The 15,077-nt window shown below is 37.6% G+C and overlaps 1 protein-coding gene across 1 annotated transcript in view; it reads right to left on the bottom strand.

Annotated features, from left to right (window-relative positions):
* The window catches only part of LOC122809101 (deleted in malignant brain tumors 1 protein-like), a gene marked incomplete at its 3' end in the record, with an annotated part of 811,935 nt that extends 806,324 nt beyond the window's left edge, over positions 1 to 5,611 (bottom strand). Inside the window, 1 exon segment of the mRNA XM_044080344.1 lies at positions 5,540 to 5,611.
* Positions 5,612 to 15,077: the final 9,466 nt, after the last annotated feature.

Genomic DNA, 15,077 nt, shown 5'->3' with positions numbered 1-15,077 from the left:
GAAGGCATCCAGAATCCCACTGCACTATTGGTATGTTTTAGCTGCACTGTGTTATTGGTCTGCTGAATGGGCCAGCAGCACAGTGCAGATAGAAAAAAATAATCAATAGCAAAGGCAGTTAGAAGCCCACCCTATTTTTCTGTTTGCACTGTGCTATTTGTCTGTTCAGTTTGTTCAGAGTACACCAACAAAGTTAATTCAATATAGACATGAACAATTTAATGTAGGCAATCAACTAGAGAGCCTCTGGTGAGTCTGTTGGCTCCATTTCGACTTTGATAAGCTCCTGTCTCATTGGCTCTGTTATTGGGCTAATGAAAGACCACAAACTGGAGCTGTCAAATGACAAATTAGAGCAGTGAAATACATATATAAATAAATGTCAAAATTGGATTCCTCCACCAAATGTGGTGTGATTGAATAGTATGGCCACCACAGTGAGAGCTACACTGCAGCCTTCCTATCATACTTTGGAAAAATGGATATCAAACAGCTCCTTACTTCTTAACGTCTTGAAGTCTAATGCTATGCTCTACAGAGCAAAGAAGATGCAGAGCTGTGATATGCCCCCAGTACTTATTACGTCCTCATCTGCTACTCTCATTTTTCCTACTAACTGCATCTCATCTCTCAATTGTCTCTTTAGTTACACTTTTCTGACAGCTTGACTGGTTATTCCTAACTAACAAGCTGGCCATGATCTTCTGCAACCAAATGCATTTCCTACTTCACCCAAGGTGCCTGCATCTGGCAATCCCCCACCTCAGGATCTTAGATACTCCTACCTAACCACTTTTGTTCTAATTTCCCTTCTCGTCCCTTCCTCACACCCCCAGTACCTGCAAAGCTAGGGACTTTAGTTTCCAATGTACCACATCCACCTTATAGAATTGTTTGCCTGCTCTGAATTCCATACATATCTTACACTGTTTTATGACCTCAACTCATATACGCAAACAGACAATGAAAACTGCCAGCCAGTTTAGTACATACGTGTGGGAGTCAATATCTGAGACTGAATATTTGGCATGCTGTACATGCCCCCAGAGGGATAATACATGTTTTTTAACAAACTGTTTAATTCTCTTATTATTCTAATGATGTAAACTGGTCATTCTGATGCTCATACTTAAATATTCATATTGTGTGTTTGTTCTCTGTGGGAATTTTACTGCCCCCTCCATACACACACATCCAGTCAAATGTGTATAGATGAGGTGGCTGCATCTAGGAGAAAGAGTAAGTAATAAAAGTACTAGTACTGTATGCAAAAGATCTTGCCCTTATTTAGACATGCCATAACCTCAGCTGGAAAACATCAGAGGAATACATTAAATAGAGTACAGGGGCTAAAGGAAGATTTGCCTGCTGCATATATTTATACGCAAAATTTATATAGCTTAGCATTTCAGTTTTATTTCCATATTGTTTACTATAAACAGTAAATGTGTTTCAAAGCTTTCAGAATTTTAGAAGTTATTTTTATAAAAAAAGTAATTTCCATAATTGAATCTGGCTAGAATACATTTCAATGTATCTCTGTTTATGTAACTTATCTTTATCTTATTGTTCTATCAAACTAGACACCACTACTACAAAACTACTATAAAATTATGATCAGAAAATACCAAGCTAGCTTTTAAAATATGTTTTCTCCATTACCTTGAATTGTACTGATTCCAGAAAGGGTTACCCTTAGTTAAGAGGATCTAAGTGGAAAGTTCTCCAAGGGGAATTAGGGAGACACAGCTCTCCCCGCTGCTCAAGAAAACAAAAATCTCAAAAAATGTCAGTTTCTTCAGGTGTCGCAATTATGAATCTTCCTCATTTAGCGATTACACTTTTGGGGTACCCCTGCATACACCAAGTCTCTATATTTCGAGTACCCCTTTACAGTTCTAACTTACAGAGGTAAAGATAAACGAAAAAGCAACATGAAATCTATTATAAAGTCAGGTGAGTTTACTAATGAGATATCTTCCAACATAGATATGGTAAATTTAGCCAACAGTGTCTTATCTACTGGCTTTCCTATGAAAGTTTACTGTTTGTGAGAGTTTCTTATGTGTCTGATGTACAAACTGTGCTTGACTGTAAGACTTTTACTAGAAGTCTTAATCTGAAGTATTGGTATAATTCTCATCCCAGGCCTAATTTGGATGCTGTGTGTGTGTGTGTGTGTGTGTGTGTGTGTTAGTGTGAGTGTGTGCGTGTGTGTGCGGTCAACCATACGCATATCAATATTAGCCACAATCGACCTGGTAGTAATCATATAGATTGATAGATGGATATACATCTAGATTTACATCTATATATCTATATCTCTCTATTTATGTCTATATATGCATAGAGAGAAAGAGAGTGAGAGGTAGATATCTATATGGTCATATTTTTTTATATTCATGGTGTGATTTTGAAAATTCTAACTTGGTAGCTCTGTTAGCTTATCAAACCTCAATTCCTCTACTTAGAATTGGCCTTTGGTCTACTGGTGCCCTAGGCAAAAGGTCTCCACAGTGCCCCCCAACTCCACTCTTTTCCCCCATCCTGGTCTACCTACACCATCCAGATTACTGGAAAAGTGCCCCAGTGAGAGTGGCACTCTAGGTGGCCACCTAATTGGCCTATGCCTAAGGTTGGCTGTGCCTCTACTCCTGCTGTTATGAAACCAGCGTAGTAACTTCAGTCATTTCATCTGCTGACCTGCTGCATAGTTTGAAAACTGAATGAAAACATTATTTTCCTCTGTGTGTTTGTGTGGGGATGTGGGTGTTAATATGAGAATGTGTGGGATGACATAGCATGGCAGAAATGTAATATCATATCTGCATTTCATAATATGGAGAAAACAAGCCAGAAAGGAAATAGTTTAATCTGCTTACATACTATATGTAGGGCTTTTTCAAGTATATATATATATATATATATATATATATATATATATATATATATGGTTCCCATTCACATTGCCAAAAGTACAGTACTCCGAACTACATTTTGCCTAAACCATAACTCCGAATTTACACTTCTCTGAAACGTCACTTTGCAATCGCAGTGCAGTATGTATGAAAATATATACTGTTGTCACTGTAGTGCGATCTTGGAGTAAGTATGTATAATTAGCAAGTGGTGTGGGGGGCACAGCCTCCCACATGGGGGATGCAGGGGGGCTTTCACCTGCAAAAATTAGAGAAAATTAGTTAATGTGGTGTAAGTGTTTTACGTTTCGGCAAAAGGCCGTTTCGGAGAATTGTAAATTCAGAGTTATGGTCTCAGCAAAATGTGGTTCGGAGAACTGTACTTTCATACTGTCAGCAATAAATGTGATCCATATAAACATATATATATATATATATATGCATATGATCATAAAATATATATGTATATGTATTTGTGTGTGTGTGTGTGTGTGTGTGTATATGTATATGTATATATATATATATATATAGTTTTATATAACATATATATATGGGTCTACTTTACATGGTGGACTTTTCACAAAGTCGACTTTCATATGGCCGAGACCACATGATCGACTTTTGGTAAGCCAATCATGAAAAATAAACACAAAAACATAACAAACACTTACCTTAAAAATGTTAGCAGGGGAGTAAGCCCCCATGCACCCCCTGTAACTTAAATATACCAACTCAGAGACTGCACTACAGTGCGGAAGAGGGAAACGTTCCCATTCCGTACTGTACGGAGATGGCAGTTCCCCATGGTCAGCTTTTCAAAAGTCGATCATATGGTCTTGACCATATGAAAGTCGACATTGTGAAAAGTAGACCCATATATATATATATATATATATACATATATATATATATATATATATATATATATATATATACACGCACACATATATCATTGCATCTTACTAAAGCAAAAGAATAAACAACTATTTAAAAACTTAAGAAACTTTTGCTTTTTTACAAGGAACATAGATGCTAGGGTATGTTTGGTGTTTTGGTCAGTCTTTTAGTCATTTAAATCCCATTTTGGGCGCTTTCATTCTTTGTAAAGTTTTCAGTCAAACTTCATCAGAAAATAATATAAAATGAACTTAGGCTTATTATTTAACTGGTGTGGCAAGTGGGGGATGGGTTAAGTAATTACATAATCTAGTTAAAGACACTGATGTAACTCCTTAACCCATCCCCCACTCACCACACCAGTTAAATAAATAAGCAGGGGATGGGTTAAGTAGTTACATCAGTGTCCTTAACTAGATTAGGTAATTACTTAACCCATCCCCCACCAGTTAAACAATAAGCTCTATCATAGGTTCATACTAGGCTAAATGCCCTTGGGAGCTATTTTAAGCCTAGCTAATTATACCTTATGAGACTCAAACCTTGCACCTTGTGTTTAGAAGGTAAACATTAAACACTCCCGGTCAACAAATTTAAATAAATAAATAAATAGAAGGTAAACACCTTAACCATTAGGCCACTTTCCCACAGCTCAGTTTTATTCTTATATAACAGATATATAACAAAAAAATTGTGCTCTAATGCTTCATTAAGGCTATATGCAAGTTGATATACACTATCCAGGTATTCGTAAGTCTTATATATATATATATATATATATATATATATATATATATATATATATATATATATATATATATATATATATATATATATATATATATATATATATATATATATATATGTATATATATATATATTACAGGCGAAGTCTGCCATGGAACAAAGCCAATTTTCAGCAGACTCCCAGGGAGAAACATTTCAGACACATAGTTTTGTACCATGTGAGAAAACCCACACAAACAGAGGGAGGATATTCAGAATATGCACAGAAGCCACTCCAGCTGAAAATCAAACAAAAGAACTTCTTTCTGTGAGGCAACAGTGCTACCATTGCACCAGTGCATATAATTAATTTACTTACTTTCTTTTTGATAATAGATGTGACAGAGTAACCTAGCCTTCTAGGATTTTTAACTGGAAGGTAATATAACTCAAAATAATACAAACGCTATTTACCATTTTGAACTTTCCCTGAATATGTAATGGTTAAAACTGTCCCAGTTGTCCCCCTCATTTAAGGGAACATGCAACATTCTTTCTACTCACTATGTAGCTGCCTCCTCATTTATCTTGCTTTTATTTTTCTTTTTGAACTATTTCATCAAAACTGCATTTATAAGCAATGTTTGCAGTTTTTCTTCTTCATAAGGACTATTTTATTTATATCTTAATTTAAAACCGAAAAAAATAGAAACATACCACAGCTGTGTAACAATATATTTTCTAAAATTGTTACAATAATGTTTTACTTGTAAAATGTATATACTAATAATACATCTTTTAATACAAAAAGTCTGTCAGATCAACAAAAACAGGTCTGGTAAATGCTTACAGTAATGTTTTACATGTAAAGCACATTTGATAATCACGGAGGTTTTACTACAAACCATCTGTCAGACTTCATTCCAGTATGCAATCATTCAAACATTAGAAGCAAAATATTGATTTCACATGGAAAATAAATGGCGTATATGCCTTACCTGTGTTTCTGTGGTTCATTTAGTAGTTATCCGGTGACATTGAGCACCAAAGGAAAGTAATAGCAATATAAGCATTGATGTTGTCTAACAGGTTTTTCAAGGGAGAGTAATTATCCACTCCTTTGTTTGGATAATTTTATACTTTCCACTTAATATATTTCACATAAGTACAGAGGCTTGGCTTTTTTTAATATAAATATATATATAAAATATATATATATTTTTAATAATATTTGTAATATTAATCTGTGCAAGATTGTAGATACTTTATATTTTATAATTAATTCACAGTATACTCTACTAAATCAACAATTGATCACAAATGAATGCTGTCACCCTGGATAATTTGTCCATAGATAGGTAACTCCTAAGATTTGACCTGGTAGTCAGGGATCTAGGAATATATGTAGCCAGTAAACTGGTCTTTGACCAACATGTGGCCACAGTAGCAAGAAAATCATTGTACGTCACCTCACTTATAAGTAAAGGCATGGCATTCAGGTCTAAGGAAGCGATAGTGCCCTTATCAGACTCATCACTGAGTATAATGCCCCCCTCAACATGTACCTGACCAGACATATGCAACACTTGGAATGCTCACAAAGGTTCCTTGCTAGGAGCATTCAGGGTATAAACACATTCTCTGATATGGATTGACTTAAAGTCCTGTCTCTATATTCTGTATCCTACACGTTACTGAAGTGCCATCTATGACTGGCATATAAGGCATCATTGGATCCAGCTCTGGTGAATCTTTTGCATGTCTGCAAAGTGAACAGCATCAGAATAACAAGCTCCAAGGATTTCAATTTTGCTTGTGACATATATATGACATGTTGGTGAGACAGATATGTGTCTCACAGGAACCCAGGGTCTGAAAGAAGCTTCCAGTCCATATGAAGCAAAACGCATCCCTAACCCTAATTAAGCGTAACCCTGACTAATGGATGTGAAATGGAAAATTCACCCCAGGTTTGGCCCTCTGATAGATAGACAGAGGCAGACAGTATCAATACTCAAACTGATACCCCCCCCCACACACACACACACATACAGATAACCTTTAGAAATATCCTAACTAACATAGCCCCCATAGCTCTCAACTGTCCACGTTTTTGCCTCATATTTTTGGTCTGTTCTACATCACATTTGTGGTTTACTGGATGTTTGTGAGAAATCAGTGAGGATCACATTAACTAAATAATGATAGGCATTTGAGTTTGTTTTCATATCCTTCAGAAAATATATGATAACACAAGACCTTTTATTCTAGCAACTTTCTAAGTTTATATTAAAACTTTGTCCTGCTTTTTGGGGCTTTGTCCCCACATTATTTTTGGCTTTTTCCAGATTTATGATGCCGCCTAATAATAAATGCCCATAATACATAAGGACACAACTGGGTTGGGTTGCACATCTAGGCTTATGAAGGCCCTCATGGTCATTAGCCTAGTATTTAACTACAAACCTGTTAAAGGAGTACGCTATAATTCAGTTATGTATTTAAGAAAATGGTAAGACCTTTTCATTTGTAATGGATATGTCATACTGTGCATTCTTCATGGTGTCAGAGCACTGTTCTGTGGAACATCCCTGGTACAGTACTCTAGAAATTTAGCAACACATGCCATGCAAAGTTAGAATACAGCTTGTGACAGATGCAAATTCATGGACTCCTCTAGAGATGACAGAAGTGAAATTCCTTGAGCTTCAGTAGCCCGGAAAAAAAAAAATTCCAGGGAACATAAATTTGATCTCTAGTTCCTATAGGAAATTGTTGCCAGTGCAAGTGTGTGTTGGCAACAATGCATTTCTTTTAAGACGTTTATGCATTCTTCAAATTAGTATGATCATGAAGTTGATATATAAAGTTTGAGAGCGAGTGGAGAGCTTGCCCCTTGCAAAAAAACATGTAAAATTAATTTTTTCACCTACCTGTGTTTCGGTCATTATTTTTTGCTGTTTCTGATCCTCAGTATTTTGAAAATTGGTATTTTATTTTTGAATCAATGTTGTACATTCTAAAGGGTATTTGTAGTAGATAGTTTTGAAAATTGACTATAGGCCACGGTGGTGCAGCAATTAGCTTTGTCGCCTCACAGCAAGAGGTTCTCTCATTTGATTCTCGGCTGGAGCGCCTACTGTGTGGAGTTTGGCTGTCCTCCCCATGGTCAAGTGACATTAAAGACATGCAGGTAGGTGCATGTGTGAATGGGTGTGCCTTTTTTGAAGGTTGGGGGTTGGGCTGGCAACTCGGCACTGTAAAACTCCACTGCCAATCATTAGTGGACTGGAGTTTCGCTGTGGCGACCCCTAACCGGGAAAAGTCGAAAGACATTACTTACTTTTGACAGTTGATTGCACAATATTAAACAATCCCAGGATATTGGCAGATAAAATTAAGTAACGTTAATCTATTAAAACACCCCACTGTAGGTTTCTCACTATTTACTTGATTACACCCAATAATAGAACATGTCATGTTATCAGTTTTATTTTGTTATATGCAATATCTTTTTTCAATTTATTATTTATTTAGTTTTGTTGAGTGGTTTCTGAGTGGTTTGAGTGGTTTATTCCCATGAGCACATGGCCTACATTCAGGTTAGTCCAAGGTACAATTTACATAACCTTGAGTTGGTTAAAAGACCTACAAGAAGACACAGATTCTTGCCCTGAATCTTACAAATTTCTGTTCCTTTTCAGTACTCATCTTGTATTTTGTACCACCAGACAAGTTTAACCACAAAGTTGTGACCTTCTCCTTCAAACTTCCAAAAGCCCTACAGTAAAACCCATTGAATTTAAATATTACAAATGTGCTGTTATCAAAATTCACTTATGACACCACTTCCTGATCTTGAGATAGCAGCAACCTTCATTAAGTAATTCTACACCCACTTTGAAAAATGCAATGAGCTAGCAGTCCCCAACAGAACCATGTATCATGAGAAATTAGCAATCGGCCCAGTTTGTCCATCACCATAAATAAACTGTTTAGCAAAAGAAAGAAATTCATTAAATTACATAGTAAATCCAAAATCCTTAACTGCAAAGTAGGCTTGTTATTAAACCACATTCTGACACCAAAACTGTCCAGAAGTATCTCTCCCTAGCATGCTCTTTGTGTATTAAAAATCACCACAAAAAAAATGCTAAAACGTGTAATATCATCACTTTTTGTAAACAACCCCTCCTTTCATCATACTGTATAGAAAACATACCACTACAAAACCAAAATGTAATCAAAAATTAGGAATTTGGTTTGATAATTCCCTCTTTTTGACTATCATTTGACAGCAGTTGTCGCAAAATACTTTTCTGAATCAGAGCTGATTGCTAAAAGAATATCATGAAGGTCTAAAGAGGTAATCAGTCTCCTATTCTCAACATTGATCAGAGCAATTATGGGGTACAGTGCCCCCTTCATAATGTTTTTCACTAAACATGTCAAAAAATGAAGACGTGAATGGTTCTTAACCAAACAGATTACAGGCCTATAGTCCCTGAACTATCTATCACAAGAGGCTGGAAGCTCTATCTCTTTATTCCATGTCTTCTATAATTTTAAGTGAGAATATTGTTTTGCTTACCCTGCTATTGAGACCCAGTTGTTCTGGCTCTTCTGTATTTTGGCAGACTTAATACATCCAGCAGTACAAAATCTTCATCAACAGATAAATAAATCATGGTAGAGGGATACATAGGTTTATAACACAGTGCCTGCCAATCCGATGTAATAGAGAAACTAACCACTTGCATGTTAAGCAGTGTGACTTACTATGTTCTTTTAAACAAAACCTAGATGGCTGGATGGGTCTCCACAAATGTTTTCTGGATTGACTGTTCTGGACCACCTGAAGAATGGAGGTCCAGCATGTGACAGGGTACTGGCAATATATTATTGATCAAAAGACACAGTATCTAATATCTAAGACTCTATGAATCTAGAATGCAGAACCCCTCTAATGCTGTACTGTCACATTATTAATAGAAAACAAATCCACACCACTGCTCGGGGGTAGAACCTGCAGCCTTCTCATCTTCTGTTCATCAAAGATGGTTGTGTACCTGTTGATCCACAGACAGTTTGACACTCACACATTGATATAGTAATTGTGTTTGGACAGTGCAGTGGTGCAGCAGTTAACATTGTCACCTCACAGCAAGAGGTTCTCTGGTTCAATTCTTGGCTGTGGTGCCTTCTGTGTGGAGTGCGCTTGTCCCCACCTGTATTCGCATAGGTTTCCTCTGGGTACTCTGGCTCCCCCTACATTCCAAAGACATGCTTCTGGAGCATTTCTCCCCAGGCCTTGGCTAAAAATAGGCTCTGTCCTAGTTAGACTTTCCTGATCAACAAAAATTAAATAAATATATCTTTTAAGGGAAATGCATTTCTGAATAGTTCTTTGTAAAGGAGCAGTCATGAAAGAGATGCAAATTACATCTCAGGGGAACAGACTACATGATATTAAGGGAAACAAAAAGCACATGCCTGTGTTTGGACTCCTACCTTTGTCCGAAGAAATATTCACTAAAATAGGGTATTAGCAAAGAATGCTAACAGAGTAGTCATGAAAGAGGTGCTGCAAAATACACTTCAGGGAACAGAATATGTGATATCAGGGGGAAACAAAATGCATAGACATGGGTATGAACCCCTGATTTTTCACACTCATATTGCAAATTCATGGGCATGAGTAAGATATGCCACAGAAGTAATTGTGCTGAAGATGCGTGAATAAACACAAATATGTTGTTGTTGTTTGTCTTTCGGCTTTTACCCGGTAAGGGGTCGCCACAGCGGAACTCTGGTCCGCTAATGATTAGCAGTAGATTTTTATGAAACTCCAATATGTAAATTGCAAAAATAATGCTGCATACCATAAAATGGGCATTGAAAATTTCTAAATTACATAACGCATGTGGGGAGTGAAATCCAACACCAACTGTATGATTCATTGCATGATTATATTAAAATAAGGAATCTGTCAGATGAATGTATCGTACAGTTATATAACATTATCAACATGATAATGATAGCTGTCACCATGCCACATGTTAGGTCAACATAGTTTTGAATCCCTGCCAGCCTGAATCATATTATCTTGACTTGTGTACTACTTACTGATGTCACAGAACTTTTTAACCAACCATTATCAGAAATAAGAAGGGAGCGTGACAGTATTATAGAAGAATGACACATTGGGCATAGTGAAGCAGACCCAAATAATCAGTAGATCAGAAACCAGAGCATACCTTACTGGCAGCCTCATTTCATCAGAAGTGTATTGAACCAAGGATGTTGTTACAGTATAAACACTAAATGTCTTTTCATGCCTATATCAATATTGCTTTCTTTCACACATTAATGTGACGATCGATATATCTATGTTGGGAAAGGCATTTTCTTCGGTTTTTGCCATAGTACAAGAACTGCCATTCCTCACCTTTGAATAGTGATACTCATGTCTGTTCTCTTCTCTTCTTATGGCAAAAACTGAAGAAAATGTGTTTGGAGACGATCAAGGCAGCAACTCTTGTAACCACAGTATAAGATCCTGCAGTGACTGAGGTTGCTTGTCTGCTTGGGATATGTCCATATTATTTATCCTTTGCAGATATTTCATTTCTAACTTAAGTGTCTGCTTTGTACTTTACCTGCATGTTGATGTAATATCATGCAAAGTTATTGTAAGGAAGACACCTTTTAAATTCGGAAAGTCATAAACTGAGCAGTGCAGTGTTCACAACTGTCTGTACTGGCCTTTGAGTAGCTGTTTACCTCCTCACCCCTCTCTTCCTAAGATGTGGTGACTAACTCAGGTCAGCCATCTTGTAGGTGCAGTTAGTATTTCGTAAATAATGATACTTTTATAAAAATTATCAGATTAAGAAATAGTTTGTGGCCTACACAAAGCAATGCACTTATGAGCTGTAAGCTTGTAACAGAAATAATCACTTAGCTAATAATTGCAGTATATTTAAGGTATGTATGTGCCAGTGCATAAATGTATTTATGTGTCAATGCATAACTGTTCATACTTGTATGTTTGTGTGTGTGTGTGTGTGTGTGTGTCTATATATATATCTAATCGGGTCTACTATACATGATCGAAATTTCAGAAAGCCGAAACCCATATGGCCGAAACCCTATGTTCGACTTTTGAAATTTCGAACATGTAACAAAAAAAAAAAAAAAAAATGAAAACTTGCCTTCATTTTGCTAGCATCCCACACCCCCTGAAATTTAAATATACCAGCTCAGAGATTGCTCTACAGTGCGGAAGATCGGAATGTTTCCATTCTGCGCTATACGGAGATGCCCCTTCTGTATGATCGAAATTTCAAAAGTCGATCATATGGTCTCAGCCATATGGGTTTTGGCTTTCTGAAATTTTGATCACGTGTAGGGGACCCATCTAATATATATATATATATATATATATATATATAGACATATATATCTAGGGGTCTACTTCAGCAGACTGACAAACCAAAAGACTGAAAATTCAAAATACTAAATACATTTTTAATGCAGGGGGCAAGCCTCTCTGTGCCCCTTACATGGGGGGCGGTGTTTAATACACTGTCCTGCTAACTATATATACCAACTCCAAGGTCACACAATGGTGGAGAAGGGGCAAATTTCATCATTCAATATTTTGAATTATCAGTCTTTTAGGATTTATTCTTTTGGTTTTTCAGTCATCTGAAGTAGGCCCATATACATATACACATACATATATGAATATATATGTTGTATATTTCTGCACATTGGGGACAGCATAGTGGTGTAGCAGATAGCATTGTTGCCTCAGAGCAAGTGGTTCTCTGGTTCAGTTCTAAGCTGGGATACCTTCTGGGCAGAGTCTGCATGCCATCTCTGGATTCTCAATGGTATTCTCTGGGTGCACCGGTGGACTGGATGCTCATAGGTTCAGAGGTTCATAGGTGTGTACTAGGCTAATGGCCCTGGAGCCGTTACAAGCCTAGCCCATAGGATTTTCCTGACATCATGCCACCCTACCTTAGTTCCCAGTGCCTCTGTTGAGTAGAGCAACTGGAGTGATCCCCAAGAGCTAAGGAAGACTATCAGTAGAACTGTTAAGTGGAGAAGGTGAGTACAAGGGACCAGTGATTGGTGGAAAGGAGTAGCAGCAAGCCTTTAAAGGAAGGAGTGAGAGAGAGAAGCTAGTGAGTTAAAGCTTGTAAAAGATACCGGGGAAGAGAAGAAGAGATAGAAGTCAGGAAATAGTGGGGAGAGGGAGTCACCTAGTGAAAGCACGTCAAGGTTTCACCAGGGAAGAAATCACAAGGCTGGGTCTATTATGGGAAGAGAGTCTGGTAAAGGAGAGAGTGACACAGAGGGGACCTAATATAGGAGACACAGGGCTAGCTAGCTTTTGGCTGCTGGGTTTCCTGGCAAGGGAAAAATGCTGAGTACCAAGCAGGGCTGTAGAATGCTTAATAGTACAGGTTTAGCAGCTGTTGTACATACTTTATTAAATCCTTCTATGATGTGCTTTATCCAATTCCCGTACAGGGTAGAGGCAATACAATTTGTTTTAGTGTGGATCAGATGTAGGCATCCAAGCCAGGCTCAGTCAGGTGTTTCAGGGTAGGAAAGCTGGAGAATAGGAGAGAGATATAGAGAGAGAGATGCACTTCAGATAAAACAGTTGCAAAAGACAGTTAGCGTACACTAGCACAAACCTTAAACAGATGCCATCACATTATCTTACTGTCTAAATACTAACGTATAAGTATACACTTATAAGCTTATAGGTAACTAACAGAGAGAGAAACACTTCAGGTAAACAGTTGCAAAACAATGCAGTTAGCGTACATTAGCACAAAACTTTACACAGATGTAAGACACAATTAGCTTACTTTACCAGCGTATACTAGCAATAGCTTAGAATTATTTAGGTTAGATACAAGCTTCTAACCAGCATGGGCATCTAATTCCAAATAGTCTGTGTAATATCAGTATTGTAGTATTCAGGACAGAGCAGAAAAATATTGCGACACAGTAAGGCAGACCCAGTATCAAACAATTAAGAACTCAGATGTTTTGATATAACATGATAATATGCAAGAGGCTGCAAGGAATTAAAACAACCTGTTCCGCTATAATACAGAAGCAGTGCGATATGGGCTAGTGATTGTTTCAAAGAGTAAAATCCTCTAAACAACAGTGGAATAAGTCTTTTGAGCGGGATATTAGCTATGTAGTCTCAGTAGGACACGTGCTAAGGTTGGCGTTGTCGCCGACTGTTATCCAGCGCTCATAGTGAACTACAGTTTGGTGGCTGTAACTGTGGAGCTTTAAGACTACCAAAACCTTGCTTTTAGCAATAAAACAATAGTGTAAAATGTTATATAAGTAAAGATACACAGTCGCCTGAACTTTACTTTTAGCAAGAAGGCTATCGTGCAATGTTTAATTATGTAGAGGGGCTCGAACGCAGTTCCCGCTCCTTGCCTGCTATTCAAGCCTATGGCAAGTAAAAGATGTGCCCTGCAATGCTTCCTTAAAATATTATATGCATGTAGTTCGGAGTTTGGCTAGAGAGAGATGTGCGCTGAATACTTGATCGCACATGCAAGCGGTATCGATATCTTAAAAAAAATAAATAAATAATAAGTCTGTAGTTTGTAATCCCTCTAAAATATGTAGCGCAGCTCTAGAATAAGCAAGCGTTTAAGTATTGGACGCTAACTACTCTTCAATCGCAAGGATGCCGATATGTAGATAGCTTGCAACCCTAGAAGAAATATGTATTACAGCTCTGAATGAGCTAGCGTTTAAGTGATGGGCATGTGACCTCGATAGAAATGTAGCGTAGATCTGAAATATGCTAGCGTTTAACGCTCAATCACTTGTGTTCAGTTAACAATGCAGGGTTACATACATATGCAGTCAGTATCTGTCTTGCACTGTTATTACTTTACAACCCAAAAAATAAAAAAAAACAAGATAAATTATAACAAAAACAAGAGTTACCTTGCTATGGCTACAGACGCACTTTCCCGGGAGACGCAGCAGCCGAGGGCTAAGCTATTAAGAGAATTGGCGCCCTGGAGCAGGGAGTATTTGTTAAGTAGGGGGAGGGAGAAACAGTGTGGGCGTGCACAGGTATAGACCGGAAAAGCTATATCTGGTATCGGTGGATAGTTAGGTATGACAAGAAGGGGAAAAAGAAAGTGACCAAGTACGTGGATTGATGGGAAGAATCAAACAGAGAAGGAGATAGTGATAGGTAAGAGTAGGGCAGCAGAGGGCAAGAATGATGAAAGCTATGTTAGGCAATTGGAGTCAGGGTGAGCGTAGGAATAGAGGGTAGTCAGTGAGTACAGTAGCAGAGCCAAGAGCTAAGGAAGACTATCAGTAGAACTGTTAAGTGGAGAAGGTGAGTACAAGGGTACCTGGCAATCTACTGGTGTTGGGAGTGGTCCTTTGCGGGGGGTAAAGTTGGCACTGAATCTGTCAACCAGTATATTGGCAATATCTGTTGGCTCGGTATAGGAGATA

The sequence above is a fragment of the Protopterus annectens genome, chromosome 1.part1, assembly GCF_019279795.1.
Source record: "Protopterus annectens isolate FY-2018-M chromosome 1.part1, PAN1.0, whole genome shotgun sequence".
NCBI classification, from domain to species: Eukaryota; Metazoa; Chordata; order Ceratodontiformes; family Protopteridae; genus Protopterus; species Protopterus annectens.
The sequence above is the reverse complement of the archived record's forward strand: the minus strand, read 5'-3'. Positions and strand labels throughout refer to the sequence as shown.